At 41.0% G+C, this 18,154-nt stretch overlaps 1 long non-coding RNA gene and 1 pseudogene across 1 annotated transcript in view; both read left to right on the top strand.

Annotated features, from left to right (window-relative positions):
- LOC131912861 (uncharacterized) overlaps positions 1 to 18,154 on the top strand; it is a 162,594-nt gene that overhangs the window by 81,000 nt on the left and 63,440 nt on the right. The gene's annotated exons all lie outside the window — the stretch shown is intronic.
- Positions 12,689 to 14,020, top strand: LOC131912859 (small ribosomal subunit protein uS2-like; annotated as a pseudogene).

Genomic DNA, 18,154 nt, shown 5'->3' with positions numbered 1-18,154 from the left:
AACCTTAGGAAGCTTTTCATCAGGGTCTAACACAACTGGTTTATGTGAAAAGAGTCATCATGAAATCAGGTTTGGAAAAACTGTAAGGCAACAAAGCTGAGAACATGGAGAGCCTCTAAGTCATTGCAGTGATTCAGAGAGACAGTGCCTTGGGAGGCAGGGAAGCAGTGAGTCTAAAATATTCTGTCTTAGTATCCACAAGGATTGTTGAGGACCTCAAACAAATGGTGGATTGCATCTGCCATAATAGAAATAAAAAGTAATGTCTGTTCAATCATTTAAAATGGAAACAGTAAGTCAATGGAAGTAGTGTGCTGGTGTGAAAACTAAACATATCATCCGAAAAAGGAAGAACGTGTTGTTTCATAGTTTTCAAACCTCATATTTATTTTCATTGATGTTGAGTTCCAGTATATACCTTTCATCCTGTCTGTTGAAATATACTATCTGTACTGAAGTGCATGAAGAGGAACTAGCTTAAGAGATGCTCTCTTGGGAAAGGCAGGAATTTATGACAATTATGGACATTACTTTGATATTGTGCCAAAATTTCAAGGTTACCTTATGACAGAATCTAAAACTACATTAATAAACTTTTTGTGCTATGTTACACCAAAATACATTTGTCTGTTATTGTATTGTGAATGCAGTTTGCTGATGACTAATTTGGTAAGGTTATAAAGTTGTCATTTAGGAAATATCAGTATGCTGAGTTATGCAGATCTTCTAAATGTTGACACATTTTATTGTACAAGATAAAGACTGTGTTCACTGGTAACACCAACTTCATCAAAAAAGTTTTTAGGTATTAAAAAGCTGTCAAATCCCACAATGGCAGATGTGAGTTTTTCAAAATTCTCAATTTCGCTTGAAATCTTAAATTTTAATATTAGTGCCAATTTCTGTGGCTTCCATTCTTTGAAGTGACAAGATCATTTTGTTCATTTTTTTCCAGCAAGATATCTCCCAGAGACACAACATGAACAATGATAGCTTGTCTATCAGCTGTTCTTTTAAGTTAAAAAAAAATGGTGTTTTATAGGAAAAGTGGTGCAATAAAATTGTACCACAAACAGGTGCTCAAGGGTGCAAGAAGCTTTATATATGCATCCCTCTGTATCTCCTAGAGTAGAGGTCAAAGATTTTAGTCACAGGCTGACAGCAATAAAATGAAAAATCAGTACTGGCGCTAAACACACTCTTTAATTTACTTTTATTTTATTGTTTTTGAATGTGTATGATGAGATGGTTCTTGTCTTTCCTTGTGGATTCTGAGGATCCAATACTCCAGGTCATCAGGCTTGCACAGTAAGTGCTTTTATCCACTGAGCTGGTTTGCCAGTCCTGAACACATTCTTAAATGAAGCCATCTCTCCCACTTCAGAGTGCAGCAATGAGGTACATAAGAACAGTTACAGTTTGGTGTCTGTTATGGTTTGAACTTGTCCCTCTAACATTTGGGTTTTAAGAGGAGGGAACTCTAAGAGGTGATTAGATATGAGGGCACTTGCCTCTGATTGGGATACAGAAGGCTTTCTGCAGCATTTCTTAGCTAGCTTTTTTTTTTTTTTTTTAAATGTGTGGCTGCACTATGCCTCTCCACTGGAGAATAGGGGTGCCATCTTGGAGCAGCAGTCAGCAGACAAGCAACCCTGTCAGCACATTCATTTTGGACTTCCTAGCTTTCAGAACTATGAGGAAATAAATGTCTGTTCTTTATAAATTACATAGCCCAAGGTATTTTGTCATAGTAACCCAAAACTGTGAATGGACTGAGATAGTGCCATTACACAAAGTGCTATTACCTTGTTATATACCAACACATCAACAGTTTCATCTTACCTCACTTTAGAAATAATCACTGACAAAAATCAATGCTGTTGAAAATCCTAGTAATATTTTAAAGTTACATTTTATTTATTTGTGTGACTGTGAATGTGGGGGGAAGGTCAGCATGTATGTCACCATGTATCTGTGGAGGTAGGAGTACAATATGTAGAAGTCAGTTCTTACTTTCTACTACGCGGGTCCCTACAGGGATCTCTGTAAACACCATGGCCAAGAAGGAAGTCTGGTTCAACAAGACTCAGTAGCCAGTGTTGGTTCAAATTTTGAGAGTCTGACACTGAGTAGTTTATTACAGGCATATTTAAGCACAGCAAAATTTGTAAAAAGTTTCCTGATGATAATTCACTCAATTCTTTGTGTATGATAAAGAGTAAGGCTTGGTTATATGAAAACTCTTTGTAAAGTCTGCGTGACTTCTTCCATAAGTTGGGTTCTATGGATTGACTAGGAATGCAGGGTCAAGGTAAACAGTTTGTGATTAAGAGTCTAGGAGAGGATAGATTGACTAAGATAAACATAGGATTCTGGGGAAAGCCAGATGTGACCTGTCTATACATAGTGTAGAGGTCACCAGGCTGTTAACCACACCCATCCCAAGCCTTTTGGGCAGAACACAGGTTGTATGTTTCTTCCTTTGTAGAGACAGTTCTACATGTTTAATATTCCTGGTTTTCCTAGTGCTTATCTGTGAGCAAAAGGACCTCATGTCTCCCACCAACCCCAGAGATGGAACACAGGTCATAAGGCTTGGTGGCAAGCACCTGTATGTGCTGAGCCATCTCACTGGCTCTCAAGTCTCTCTCTCTCTCTCTCTGTGCATGTGTGTGTGCATATGTATGTGTGTGTGTGTGTGTGTGTGTGTGTGTGTGTGTGTGTGTGTGTTTGTGTGTGTATGTGTATGTGTGTGTGTATGTGTGTGTGTGTGTGTGTGTGTGCATGTGCTCATGTGTACACATTATCTCTATGTATGCCAACCTGCTTGCAGTATGCCCTCAGAGGCCAAGAGAGATGCTGGAACTGGAATTTTAGTTGTTTGTGAACTGCTTCATTTGGGTTCTGGGAATCAAACCCAGGTCTGCCATAAGAGCAGAACACATCCTTACCTCTTCCTATCTCCAGCCCCTTTAAAGGATGCTTTAACATTAGGAGTTTTGAGGTGCTGGGGTTGAAACACATGGCCTTGACCATGGGAGACAGGTGTTCAACTACTGAACCACATCACCAGTGTTTTGTGTTTCTTTCCTCTCAAAGTGACAACCTTTCTTTGTTGGACTTTCCCTTCTGTGTCAATCTTGTGGACTGCCAGGAAAGGTCTCAGGCCTCAGGAATTCATGGGCTTTAATTTTAGAATCTTTCAGTAGGAAGTGAGATCACCTGATTTTGAAAGATTTGCTACTATTTTAGACAGGGAAGATAATAAAATTGAGTAGATAAAGTTAATTCAAGGTTTATGACCTGAACAAGAACCTAAGAGAACAAGCAGCTGGTGTGGTGGGAAGATCAGGGTAGGAAGAATATTAGGAAAGGGACAAGAGTATCCAGATCCAGTTTTTGAAAAAGTCTTTTGTGATTCAATTATTAAAGGCAGTAATGCCATCTACCATGAATTTAAATTAACAAAACAAAACATGGAAACAGCGATTTAAATCTTGGCTTTAAGAATTTGGAATTTGATTGCTGATATATGCATGGGTAGTCAGCCTTTAAAATGAGCCTCAGTTAATCCACATGATACTTTCTCTTGGAATGTGGGATGAAATTTTGCACTTACTTCTAATAAATACAGTGCACAGTAGGATTTTACTGTGGAGACTAGTTTAGAAAGACTGTGGCTCAGGTTTGGGGTGCTTTCTTTGGCTCTCACTTATTACCTTCATGGTGAAGGACCCCCACGGTTACCCTAGAGTAAAGGTTGGAGGCAGACTCCCTATCTTAGTGGGAGCTATAAGCCATTAGGCAAAAAGTAGACTCGTGAAGGCAGCGACTAAGGCTGTCAGGAGATTGAACCCAATGCACAAAGTAACAAAGAAGGCTGACAAGCTTTTGTAAGTGCAAGGTCACCTACTGGACTGGAGTCAAGTTAATGAACTCCAGCCCCAACAGTCTCTTGAGAGGAAGCATCTTTGGAGACCTTGAGCCAAGGAGTATGTGGAAGGCCTAGGCCTGTGTTCAAAGCAGGCTGTGAGGCTGAGGAGAACGTGTTCACAGCATGCAGAAGGCCCTGGGTTTGAAAGGCCATGGTAATAATCTAAGAACAGCTGGTGGGATCCATGGAGATGATGAGAGACAAGAGCCTGGGCATATTCTGATGGTAGGACTCACGACACAGTCAGTTTTATACTAGGTTTAGAAAGAATATAGTGTGTGTAAAATCAGCTTGTTAATGGTGTTCTGAAACAGCATTGTGGGCAGGTATCCAGTGTCAGGTCCTGAGAATATTTCTTTTTTGTGTGTGTCATTTGATGCTTTGCCTATGTACACTTTGTATTTAAACACTTCATTTACCTTTCAGAATGAGCATGCTATACTAAACTTGTCGATGAGCCACTTCCACTTTGTAGAATAAATTAAAACAAATAAACAATGGATATCAGGTTTAAAAACAAAGCAGACACTTGCTTTTGTGTATATTATAAACAGTCAAGCCTTTAAAAATAACTATTATATATACTTTCTGGCTGAGGAAATAGTCTAGCCAGTAAAGTGAGTGTCTTGCAAGCAAGAAGGCCCATGTTCCACCCCCAGAACTCATAGGAAAAGCTGGGCCTGGTGAGGCCCATGTAATTCCAGTGCTGGGGAAGCAGAAATGGGAAGAGCCCTGGGGCTTACAGCCAGCTTAGTTTTATTGGAGATCCCCAGGCCAGTGAGAGACCCTACAGACACCACCACCACCAGCAGCAGAATCTATCAAAAAGCCCTTGGGGCCAGCACTTACAGAAGAGTAGGTGGCATCCAGGCCAAGCACAGCCTTGCAGGCTGTGCTAGGAAGATTTGACCAGACCCTGTGGTTCCAGAGGGATTAGTTCTCAATTCTCAGAATTTTACCTGAGGATTAATAGATTATGAGTTGGTATTTGGAGTTCTGCTCTTAGTAGCAGTACATTAGAGATAATAGCGAGATGAAGGACTAGTAAGTATCCCTCAAATACCTTAACTGGAAGACAGGAATGCATTCATCATTTGAAACTTGCTGATGTGCAGGGGAGAGAGCTATAGGTTGAGCATGTAGGAGACAAAAGCAGACAGAAACCCAACATAACAGAGCAGATAGAATTCCATTGCTAGCTCCTCTTTAACAGGATTCCTACTAAAATTTCCTTGGAGTTAGATGGGCCTGCTATTCTTGCTACTCAGATTTAAAAAAAAAAAAAAAAAGAAAGAAAGAAAGAAAGAAAGAAAGAAAGAAAGAAAGAAAGAAAGAAAGAAAGCCCTGTTCTGTGCTTTATTGGATGTTTGGATACTTGTAAGTGGAAAGCTATATTTAATCAGAATGCTGGATTCATACTGAAGTAATCGCCTAGCTAATTACTCTCTTGGGAAAATGGTCTCAGATTAATCATTATAAATAATAGGAGACTAGATAAACTTAACTGTTGTTTCACAGTTCATGTCTCAAAGAAGGCAAAGGAAGCTACTATCTTTATGGTTTTTAGACTCCCTCAATTTCTAGATACTACAGCTGTGTTCTCATTATATTTTCCAGCTGGAAAGGGATGGAGGGAAAGAGAGAGAGAGAGAGAGAGAGAGAGAGAGAGAGAGAGAGAGAGAGAGAAGGAGGGAGGGAGGGAGGGAGGGAAAAGAAAGAAAAAAGAAAAGAAGGAAGGGAGAAAGAAAAAGAAAGAAAGAAAGCCTCCCTCATTCATTCCTATACTCTCAAATTTATAACCATGTCCAGGGTAATTCACCCATAAGCCAACCAGAAACAGCAGTGGAAGAGATAGACCCATCTGTTGGAATGATTTCTTAAGTGCAGAAAACGTTTTCTTTTCTTGAAAAGCAAGGCTGTAAAAATCTATATAAATTTCAGTTCGCAGAGCATGAAACTCTAATTTTTCCACCTCTCAAGCACTTTGAGTAAATGATTTTTTTTGCATATGTGGGATGTCAAAAAAAAAATCAACAAAATTGTGTGAAGGGAGTGTGAGAGATTGATTTTCGACCACATGAAAGTCTTGAGAGTAACAGCACAAAAGGTTCTTCAAGGAAATTAGCACCCACAAGAATTCTATTTTGCTTGGTCCTGTAATCTGTATCTTCCATTGATTTTTTTTTTTTTCTGTTTGATATAGCAGTGCATTGAGCAGGAAGGCTGAGAAGCCTCATGGTAGTGACACTGTTGGCAGCCTGTAGGTAGGCTGGGGTGACATGATAACTGTCTTGCAGGTAGTCTGGGGGTGACACTTTGGGTGCCATGCAGATGGGCTGGGGTGGCACTATGGGCATCATGCAGATAGGCTAAGGGTGACACTATGGGCACCATGCAGATGGGCTGGGGTGACACTATGGGCGCCATGCAGATAGGCTGGGGGTGACACTATGGACATCATGCAGATAGGCTGGGGGTGACACTATGGACATCATGCAGATAGGCTGGGGGTGGCACTATTGATTACAGCTGTTACTCTCTGGCCTAGTCTTCCTGATTTTGTGGTGTGACAAAGAAAGGGGTGTACTGGTCAGGCCTTTGTGTTGCTGTCACCAAATACCTGATGGAAACAACCTAATCAAGGCTTTATTTTGGCTCATAGTTTTGGAGCAATCAGTCCATTATGGTGGGGGGAGGTGGGGACAGAGCAAACCAGTTCATGCCTGGACATTTTGAAAACAGAGAAGGTGAGAAAGAAAGAGAGAAAGAGAGAGGCAGGGAAGGGAGGAAGAAAGGAACCAGGGAGACTTCCTTCAGTTAGCTCTGACCCCTCCTGAAGGTGCATGAACTCCCCCCCCCCCCCGTACCCTTAGATGATGACAGCATCAAACATGTAAATCTGTGTGTCACCATCCATGCTTAAACCATAGCGAGGCTTCCACTCACAGGCAGAACTGATGGGCCATGCACGTCCCTGGTGGTGCGCCTGGTCCATGGAGGAGGATGCTATCAGCATCATGTTCTCACCAAGCAGCTTCCGGTCTTGCTTCTGCTTTCTTTCATCCACTCATTCATCCAGTATTTTAGTTACTTAGCAGCTTGGCAGACCAGCCTGTGTGGGTGGAATTAACGACCATCCGAGGAGGCCTGGTTTTTCTTTCCCCATGTGGCAAAAGGATAATTATGTTTGTATCATGAGTTGGACTTTAGAAACATCCCTGCACACTTGCTTTAAACACTTGCCTTAAAGCAAACCATGGGGTCCATGAAGATTTGAACATATACCTCTCTCTCTCACCCGCTTTCCGTGTGTGTGTGTGTGTGTGTGTGTGTGTGTGTGTGTGTGTGTGTGTAATAGAAATTAGAATCCTCTTTTACAAAATTTAGGTAATTGACATAGAATGGGAAACCAGAAAAAATTCTGCCAAACCCCACACCAGTATCAGTTCTTGCCCAAACTTCAGTTATGAAGAATGTTGTTTTTCTTTGTCCTTTCCCTCTTTTCTAATGGATTCCTCCAGGCTTATGTATAGCACAGCTGACCTCAGGAAACAGCTGATATTATTTTTACTCTGGTACAAAAATAGGCTTATGTATGGACATGCCTAGAACTTTTTGTATTTCAATAGTAATTTAGATGTAGGACTGTATTTTACTTTATTATTTGTTTTTGAGACAAGAATGTAGCTCAGGTTGGCTTCACACTCCCTATTCTCCCACGTCAGCCTCTCAAGTGTCAGTACTGGGATTACAGGCATGAACTACGACATCTGTAAAAGTATTTTTTTGTTTAAGGAAATTCAAGAATAAATAATTGTATTGGGAAGCCATTTTAGCGATGTGGGTCTACTTCAAATGTTGTATGTGACTTCTTGACTTACTTATAAGATTGGCATTTCCTGTATCTCTCACCATTCAAATGGACTCAATTTCCTTTCTGTTTGAAGTGGAGCCAACTCTTGGGATCCCAGGATGATTTGTATCTTCCTTGAAGCAGCATTTGATAAGAACTATTTAATGAAAAACATTTCTAAATTAGTACAGAATATATGATTTGTCATAGATCTAAAAATAGTGGCAGAGACATGTTACCAGAATGTCTTCAAGGAGGAAATGATTGACTGTAATTAGAAAACAGACTGTGTACCGTACCCTCAATCATCATGAACCTTATAGAAAAAGAATCTTCTATTAGTACATAATTACACATGGCACCCACACACCTTCTATTCCATTTATAGACCCTTTTGTCTTCAAAAGAATTTCTGGGTAGAAAACAATATTTGTCTTAACAGGAGGTAGTGGGAGATATAGTCCTTTAGCTGGTCCTGGCTTCTCTTCAGATGCTTCTGCACAGAGTTGGTTTCTGTTAACAGTGCCTCAGCCTACATTCATGTCACCAGGGGCTCTCTCACAGGCAACTTTATGTCCTTAGCCATTCTGTGCTTTACTAGATGGTATCTTTAGTTTGGGGCATAGTAGCTAGGAATCATATTCAAAAAATGTCTCTTGAAGCCTGAATATATTTATGTGTGTCAAGAGAAATCAAACAAAATTGTGTGCAAGAAAGAATGTGTAAGGAGAAGAATGTGCAAGAGATTCATAAAAAAATAAATTTTACCTATATTGAAAAAAAAAGACATGGGTAGGGATCAGCAGTTAAGAGCACCGGCTGTAATGATTTAAAAAAGAAAGGTGAAATGGGTGCCTTCAGGCGGGCCCTGCCAAGGTATGGCACTAAGCAAACAGGCCATGCACAGGAGAGTTAGTGCAAGAGGTTTATTGGAGGAGTGGGGAGGGAGAGAGTGAAAGAGCAAAAGGCCTTGTTGGTGTGGGGATATGAGAGAGGCAGGCAGACAGACAGACAGACAGACAGACAGAGAGAACAGGGAAGAGGAGCAAGAGGGGCAAGAAATGTAAGAGAAGGGTAAGAGAGATAAGAGGAGGACCTGTGCCTGGCGGACACTTTAAAGAGGTGCACGTGTTCCATATCTGACGGTGGAAAGGCGCCTGGCGACAGGTGATGACATAGTTGCCTCTGTGGCTGAGGCAGGCTGCTGCTGCTGCCGTGGGAACTAACATTGGCTGCTCTTGTAGAGGACCTGGGTTCGGTTTCTAGCATCCACATGGTGGCTCAAAATTGTCTGTAGCTTCAGTTCTGGAGGATCCAATGACCTCTTCTGGCCCCTGTGTACACTGCATGGACACACTGTCCATAAATACATGCAGGAAAACACTCTTACCCATAAACTAAAAAAATCTCTCCTTTAAAAACATGTGTGTCCATTATTACCTGAAGTCTTTGAATGGAAGAATCTCAAATTTCTTAAATATGTTGGTATTGCCGAGTAAACTATAGATAGGAAATGTAGCAGTTAGTAATTAGATTTGTAAAGATAGATTATTCTTTCTTCATTTACTTATATACTATATCCTTATGCACATGATTTATTGACTTAGTTATAACACAGTGAACTACAAAGTATGCGTCATATTGCATCTGGTTTGTTCCACACTATACCAGTCGAGTAAGGCCTTCATAGCAATGGAAAACTTGGCTTGTATTCTGAGACACCAATGTTATTTAGAATAAAAGATGCCACATGGCTAGACTAGAAACTTAGCGAAGGGACTGAGAGTGTGTGCTGAGAGGGATGTCCTGTGAGCAGCCTCTCCTCTCAGCCCAGCTCTGCTGCTAAGTCTGGTTCCTTGGTGGCCACTGGGCTGATTAAAGCATGGATGATCACAGGGACAGCAGAACTGCAGGACCCGGAGCCCAGCTGACAGTCCTCACCTCAGCTGTCAATATAAACTGCCTGTAGGAGCACTGGCGCTATCATCCGAGTATTTCTCCTAGATTCTTATCCCAGCTTCTATAGGAGAGGCTGTTGCAGAAAGAAATAATTACATTAGGAAAGCACACACATGTGAAGCATGCGATGAGGACTGTGGGGCTCCAAGTCAAGATGCCACATGAGGAATGGATGTTACAGCATGATCTAGGTTGTCGTCCTGAATCTCTATCAGTATGTATTCATCATATATATATATATATATATACACACACACACATACATATACATGTATATACGTATGTGTGTATATATGTATATATGAATATGTTTGTATGTATACATACATATACATATATATATATATATATATATATATATATAAACCCTCTCTCCTCACACACACATCTCTCTCTTATCTCTTTTTGTTTATCACAGTCTATGACAAATTTTTGTTTTCAAACCTTAAATGTCTGCAGTGTTAATTGTTTTATAACTGATTGAATCTCCTGACACTTTACATTGAAGTAACTTTTAAAAATCTTCTAATATGCATTTTTATACCACTTTAAAAGCTAAGGGATCTTTATAAATTCTTTTTATTAAATTAATCATTAAGTTAATTATTTAATTTACATGGTGTTTTACCTCTTGTATTTATGTACACCACGTGTGTGCCTGGTACCTGAGGGGAGCTGAAGAAAGTGTTGGATTCTCTGGAGCTGGAGTTACAGTTCCCATGTGAGTGCTGAGTTTGGCTGCTCTTGCAGCCAGTGCTCATTACCCCTGAACAGCTCCTTCACATTTCATTTTTAAACAATCTCAACAGTAGATACTGTGCAGTGTTGGGCGAATTAGATGGAATCACCAAAAAACTGTGCCAAATTCATGGCTCAACACACAGGACCCTAAGCAGTTTACTGATGGCCGCTGGCTCCCAGAGAGAGATGCCTCCCTTTGCTTGCAGTGTCACTGGGATTGCAGAGCCCCAGTTATATTGACCACTGGAGCCATAGAACACCAGGTCCTTGCAGCAGACATCTTGAAGATGTCCTTGACAGCTGGCAGGCTAGTATATTTCAGAAGGATTATTATATGAGCAGTGGAAACCTTCTATAGACAGCAGGATTCCATGTGTTTTACTTTAAGAAAATGAACCAGAAAGTTCTGGCTATTTTCTGAAATTCTGTGTATGTTAGTTAGACACCTGACAGTATTTATTGACATGCTGCTTTTCCTTCTTCCATATTTCCATTTGCTGGGTCATGGAAGAGCATGGCAGGTGTGCTGTTCCTTAGCTAAGACTTGTATGATCCATAGTCATGGGTCAGTGGATGTAAAATTAGGTGGCTCATTCTGTGTATGTTTGGAACTCAGGAAACTGTGGCAATTGGTGAATTGGTACTACTTCTTGGAGATGCTGGTACATAAGCTGTATTTTGGTAGAAGGAAGAAGAATAGACTATGTATGTATGTGGTGATTTCATCAGCAGGAGCCTGCCTGGTAGTGAGCAGAACATGGGGGAGCCAGGCAGAGGAGTGCACTAGCTGGAAGATTCATCGCTTGTTGAGCATGGAGGCAAATGATTTCAATTGACGAGATTGCGTCTGACCATGAAGGCTTAACCCTAGGTGGAGGGACTCAGGCTTGCTAGGACAAGTGGAAAAGAAGACACTGTGTTGGAAACCATGCAAAAAACAGAGTGGCAGATGGAATGGTGCTGAGAAACCAAGTAGAAAGCACTGTTAACAGCCAAGGTGCTGGGCGTCGTAAACAGCCATCCATCATGCTCCTCACCAACTGTGCCCTTTGATTTCACAATGATTTATTTATTATACCACCCCCCTTGTTACCTAAAACATAGCACTTCAATTTCACATGCCATCTGTGAGCTAGAAATGGCCATAATTAACTACCACAAGTGTTCTGAAAAGGTGTTGTGCTTAAAACAGCTGATCACACTTGTCAGAGTGCTCTTTACGTAAGGACCATGACATTCATTGTGAGAAGTGCTGTATTTTGTCATATCTTCACTGGACCATGGGCCATAGAACTAGAAAGCTGTGACTCTCTAATTAAACATCTTTAGGTTTAATGTTTTGACTAATCCTCAATTAGGAACGAAAACAGTAGTCCCATCAAAAATAATTTTCCTGAAGACATGTACTTATAGTTGTGTTAGGACACAAGTCTGTACTCCAAAATACCTGCTGAACATAAGAAAAATATCAAGGGGTGGGGGAGATGGCTCAGCGGTTAAGAGTACTGGCTGATCTTGTAGAGAACTCAGGTTCAACTCCTACCAGCCATATCTGTAACTACAGTTCCAAGAGCTCTGAAGTGACTTCCTCTGGCCTCTGTGCAGGCAAAACATCCATATGGATAAAATGAAGAAGTAAAAATGTAAATGAATAGATTGGTTAAGGCATTTCTTCCATTCATGGTCTGACTTGGCCCGGAAGTGCAACTATTTGGTTGTGCCACTGCTCATGTGTGACCTATGCTCCTATAACCCAATAAACTTACGCATTTTACTAAGCTAGACTTGATAGAATCTTCCTATCATAGTTTGTGAAGAGACACCATGACTATGGCAACTCTTATGAAGGAACGTATTTAATTGGGGCTGACTTCCAAGTTCAGAGGTCCAGTCCATTGTCATCATGGCAGGGAGCATGGTGACATGCAGGCAGACATGGTGCTGGAGAGTAGCTGAGTGTTCTGATCCACAGGCAGCAGGAAGAGCGAGGGAAACACTGGTCCTGGCTTGAGCACTTGAAACCCCAAAGCCCACCCCCAGTGACACACCTCCTCCAAGGCCACACCTCCTAATCCCTGTCAACTAGTACCACTCCCTGATGACCAAGCATTTAAATATTTGAGCCACCTTTCCACGCTTCCCTGGGATGGGTCCATACGGCATTCTTGATTCCCCTCATAACATTAAGGGAAACTGATACAATGTTCAGATCCCTTGATGTCCTGCAGATGAAGGAGCAGGATGTCCTCAAACTCCTTGCTGAAGAATCCCACTTGGGTGGCACCAACCTTGACTTTCAGATGCAGCAGTACACCTACAAAAGGAAAAGTGATGTTACCTACATCATAAATCTGAAGAGCACCTGGGAGAAGATGTTGCTTGCAGCTCGGGCTATTGTTGCCATTGAGAACCCTGCTGATGTCAGCGTCGTCTCCTCCAGGGTGTTCCTGGCCAGCGAGCTGTTCTTTAGTTTGCTTCTCTCACTGGATCCACTCCAGCTGCTGGCCATTTCACTCCTGGGACCTTCATTAACTACATCCAAGCAGCTTTCAGGGAGCCACAGCTTCTAGTGGTGCTTGATCCCAGGGCTGACCACCAGTCCCTCACAGAGGCGTCTTACGTCAATCTGCCCACCATTCCTCTGTGTGACACAGACTCTTCTGCCATCCCATGCAACAAGGGAGTTCACTCAGTGGGTCTGATGTGGTGGATGCTGGCCCGGGAAGTACTATACATGCATGGCACTATCTCCTGTGAGCAAGAATCTTAAAAGGTCTTATTAATAAAAACAAACCCGGAGCCATGTATTGGGGTGAATGCTGAAAGATCAGAGAAGCAGAACAAACCATAGCTAACCTCACCTCGATAACTTTCCAGCTGATCCTGTTTCTTCAAACTGGAAGCTTCTGAGTCCTCATCCAACTCAGCTGAACTGCTGCTAAAAGCCTAAAAGTTTAAAGGGCTCTACTTCCTGGTCCTCACGCCTTATATACCTTTCTGCTTCCTGCCATCACTTCCTGGGATTAAAGGTGTGTGCCATCATGCCTGGCTCAGTTTCCAGTGTGGCCTTGAAATCACAGAGGTCTGGATGGATCTCTGCCTCCAGAATGCTATGATTAAAGGTGTGTGTGCCACCATTTTCTGGCCTCTAATGTCTATCTAGTGGCTGTTCTGTTCTCTGACCCCAGATAAGTTTATTAGGGTGCACAATATATTGGGGGGCACAATATCACCACATACCCAAGATTAACTTCTACAGAGACCTAGAGGAAATTGAGAAGGAGGAGCAGGCTCTTGCCGAGAAGGCTGTGACTAAGGAGGAATTTTAGGGTGAACAGACTGCATCATCTCCTGAGTCAACTCCTGCTCAGCCAAAGGGAGCAGACTGATCTGAGGGTGTGCAGGTGCCCTCTGTACCCATCCAGCAGTTCCCTACTGAAGATTGGAGTGCCCAGCCAGCCACTGAGGAGTGGTCAGCAGCTCCCACAACACAGGCCACCAAGTGGGTTGGAGTCACCACTGAGTGGTCCTGAGCTCTTCTGCAGACATCTGAGCAAAGGGGAAAAGGTGGAAGGAAAATAAAGTTTCTACAAGCTGTCTCTTGAGGTCTTTACTCCAGAAAAAAATATATATCATATATGAAATATATGATATATTTGAGCCTAAGGGAGCAATTGCTATTTAAACCACCATACTTCCTTTTGTTTGTAGGCTCCTTGTCTTTGGGAGGAGATGTTTCTTCTACATCTCTTGATGAGAATCAGGCAACAGTTCCTGTCTTCACTCCCCATGCCCTAGCCCTGGGGCTACTCATCTGTTCACTGTGAATACATCCCGAGTTCTCCCAGGATGCTGTTAACTCCCAAGGTGATTCATACACTGATTGGGAGTTGGCCTGCCATGATGGAGCTGGGCATTTTTGTCGAAGCTGTTCATGTTGTCATTGTTTCAGTCAAATGGTCCACATCATTACGTAAATGTTGACTTGCATTGCTATTTATGGCATCTTCAGGAAGTCTGAACACAATGACTCACCATTGAAATGAAAAGCCATAGAGGGGGATACAGACATAAAGTTGATCTTGACAGAGTAAGACATTTTATTTGTTAGATGTAGGCAGACATTTTCAGGCAGGGGTGGCTTCATGCTCTTTCCTTAACTGGTCTCTAAGTAATTGATAAATTAAAACATTAAAGGATTGTCATTATTCTCTCAGGCTATTGAGAATAAAAGCAACTTTCTAGATTATCAGGAGATTCATTCTTGAAGTGATCAGATACATCTCAAAAGTGTCTAGAACTCACATGATACATGGGTTCCTTAGTCATTCTGGTATTCCCTTGTAACATTTCAGCATTTCACCATGAACTCTGCTGTTAGTCATCACTTTTCCTTGAAAGGAAAGGGTGAACATCTATTAACATTTTGGAAGGAATATCTTGTTCATCTTTTTAAGCTTAAAGTTAAACTTTAAATTAAGCAGGGAGGTAATCTTCTGGTGATATCATAAACATCAAGTGATCCTGACAGTGCTTATCTTAGTATGTGATGGCCATTGGAATTAGTTTACTAACATACAGTAAGTTGCTTTCATTAGCGGCTGCTCTCTGGGTGGAGGGAGGGGCAGGTATGTGTGCACAGGATGCTTAAGGGATGGGCGTAAAAGGGCATACGAATGAGAGGGTTGATGAGGACTTTTCTGTAGCAAAGAGCCCAAAATTTGGTGGCTTAAGAAAGAGAGGTTTGTTTTTCCTTTGTATATGCAAACAAGGTGACTGTCTAGAATCTTGAGGTTGTATTAGTTATGGGTCTCTAGCGGAACCAGAACACTGTGTAAGGGATCATAAGGGGATGCATTAGATTTGTCTCACATGACCAGAGGCTGGACTGTCAGGAAAGAAGGAAGGGCTGAACCCAAGAAGCCAAAGCTGCCACAGAACAAGAGGGATCAATGACTGTAGGCTTTAAGATGCTTCCAAACTTCTGTATAAGCAAAGTTTCAGTAAACATCTTTAAACCAAATATTGTGCATATATTGCATAATTGTTTGATAAGGACTAAGGAAGAGGAATTTGGGATCCCCAAATATAGTGGGTAGAGCTGGAATTTTCTTTGGGCCACCAACCAGCTCCCAAATAAAGACATGGAGACTTACTATTATTAATTATGAATGCTTGGCCTTAGCTTAGGCTTGTCCTACTGGCTCTTTTAAATTAACCTGTTTCTATTCATCTACATTTTGCCTTGGGGCTCTTTACCTTTCTTTCTTTCTGTATGTCCTACTTTCCTGTTTCCTCTGTGCTGGCTGGATGACCCCTGGCATCTCTTTTTCTTTCTTTCCCCAAGCCTAAATACCTCCTCCTACTTACTTTCCCTGCCTGGAAGTCCTGCCAATACCTCCTCCCTAAATATTAGCCATTTATTTTTTTATTAGACCAATCAGGTGCCTTAGGCTGGCAAGGTAAAACAGCAACACATGTCTACATGATTAAACAAATACAACACATCTTTACATAGATAAACAAATATTCTGCAACATAAACAAATGAAACATATTTATATAGTTAAACAAATGCAACACATTTTTGTATAGTTAAACAAATATTCCACCATAGTGGGGGCCTAGTCAGACTTAAAAAGTAATTACCATAAAGGGTGAGCAATAAATTTAGGTTGTAAGGACTCCTTTCACTTTTAAAGTCTAGCACAACTAGAGTTTCACAGATCTTCTTGTGTTAGTCATGAAGTTGATAGCTATCTTCCTAATGTTTCACCATGAACTTATTGAAGGGTTCTGCTTACCATACCTATCAAATTAGCTGTTACAATTAAGGGAAGTCAAATTCATTTAAAAATGGTACCCAATCCATTTATGATGTGTCATCCTACATTTTCTTAATCAGCTAGTATTAAAGTATGAATTTCCATTGTGGGATTGAGGTGGAGCTGATTAAATGTTTTATGTCATCTATCAACATGATAGATTGGTGTTTTTCCTTTGATCTATTCATGTGGCCTCCCCCCCTAATACTAAAACACCCTGGAGTAAGACTTACATGGTCATTTATGTGTTATTATTTATTATAATAGGGATGGCTTGGCTGTCTCCATGCATAAAATGCTGCCTATTAGCACCTCACTCATAAGCCATATTTGACTATGACTCTATTTTCTTTTCTTATACATTTCCAATTTTAGTATCTAGGTTATGCTGGTCTTAAAATTTTTGTTGGAAAATGGTTATCATTTCACATTCTGTGAAGCAGTTTAAACATGACAGGCATAATCTATCCTTTGGAAGGACAGCCCTTTTGAAATGTGGCTACTTAAAAGCATTTTCAGTACTGTCTGTGTTTTAAAGACCATTTGGGTTTTTCCATTTCCTTTAAAATTGATTTTTGAAAATTCGCATTTCCTGGAAAAAGCTAAAAATTGTCCTGTAAGTCTCATCTTAGCCTAGAGGTCTTTTTTTTTGTTCCTTTCTAAAAAGCCCGAGAGTTTCTGCTTTATTGTCTCTGTCATCCATGTGTTACTTAGAAGAATGATTTTACTCTGTTGTGTGGCTGGGTTGCTCTGGTGCTCTGTGTAGCCACTTCCTTCAGCCTCTTGGTGAAATTTGGTCAGAGGATAGACCCACCTGTATTTGGTAACATGGTGTCTTCCTATCTTTACATGCACCAAAATCTCATTTAATGTTCAAAAAATTGTTCACTTCTCTATTGGAGAAATTTAAACTAATTTATTAGTATTAATTTAAACTAATTTATTAGTATTTTAAGACAAATACAAATTTACTTAATTAAAGTAGAACTTGATACATATTACCCGTAACTAGGACTGCTCTTTTGTCCATTTGTTGGTAAAGATATACACCTTGACTTATAGATCTTCTTAGCAGTGGGGTATATTCTGAGGAATGCACATCAGGTAATTTGATTGCATGAACATCATAGAGTATGCCTACAGAAACATAGTCACTGTAGCCTGCTACATCTGCTGAATGCTGTAGACACTTGTGACATAATGATAAACACAGTGTGTGATGTAAAGTGTCAATTGTCAACTTGATAGAATATAGAATCACCTAAGAGATAGACCTCTGGGAGTATTTATGGGGAGTTGTCCTGACTATATTGATTGAAGAAGGAAGACTTGCCCACTGTGGGTGACACAATTCCTTAGGCAGATCCTGGATTGTGTGAGAGGAGAAAGCAAGCCGAGGGGCACAAATGCAAACATTCAATGTTTTCTTCCCCTGACTGCAGATTATGGCTTCCCTACTATGATAGACTATAACCTGGAACTCTTCCTCAAGTTGCTTTTTATAAGAGTATTTTATCACAGTAATAGGAAAATAAGCTAAATCAGGATGATGTGACTTTTTTCAGCTTCATGGTAAACTTAAAGAACCACTGTCAGATTTGTGGTATGCTGTTGACCCAAACATGGCTCTAGTATGTCACTATATTTACCCCACATCCATGGCCCATAGATTAAGAACTGCCTGACTTTTCCACCTCTGCCATTTAGGCTGGGAATCACCCCCACTGCTTGGTTAACCTTCCCAATGCTGAGACCCTTTGATACAGTTCCTCACGTTGTGGTGACCCCCAACCATACAATTATTTCATTGCTACTTCATAACTGTAATTTTGATACTGTTATG

Source organism: Peromyscus eremicus, chromosome 6 (genome assembly GCF_949786415.1).
Source record: "Peromyscus eremicus chromosome 6, PerEre_H2_v1, whole genome shotgun sequence".
Classification (NCBI taxonomy): Eukaryota; Metazoa; Chordata; class Mammalia; order Rodentia; family Cricetidae; genus Peromyscus; species Peromyscus eremicus.
The sequence above is the reverse complement of the archived record's forward strand: the minus strand, read 5'-3'. Positions and strand labels throughout refer to the sequence as shown.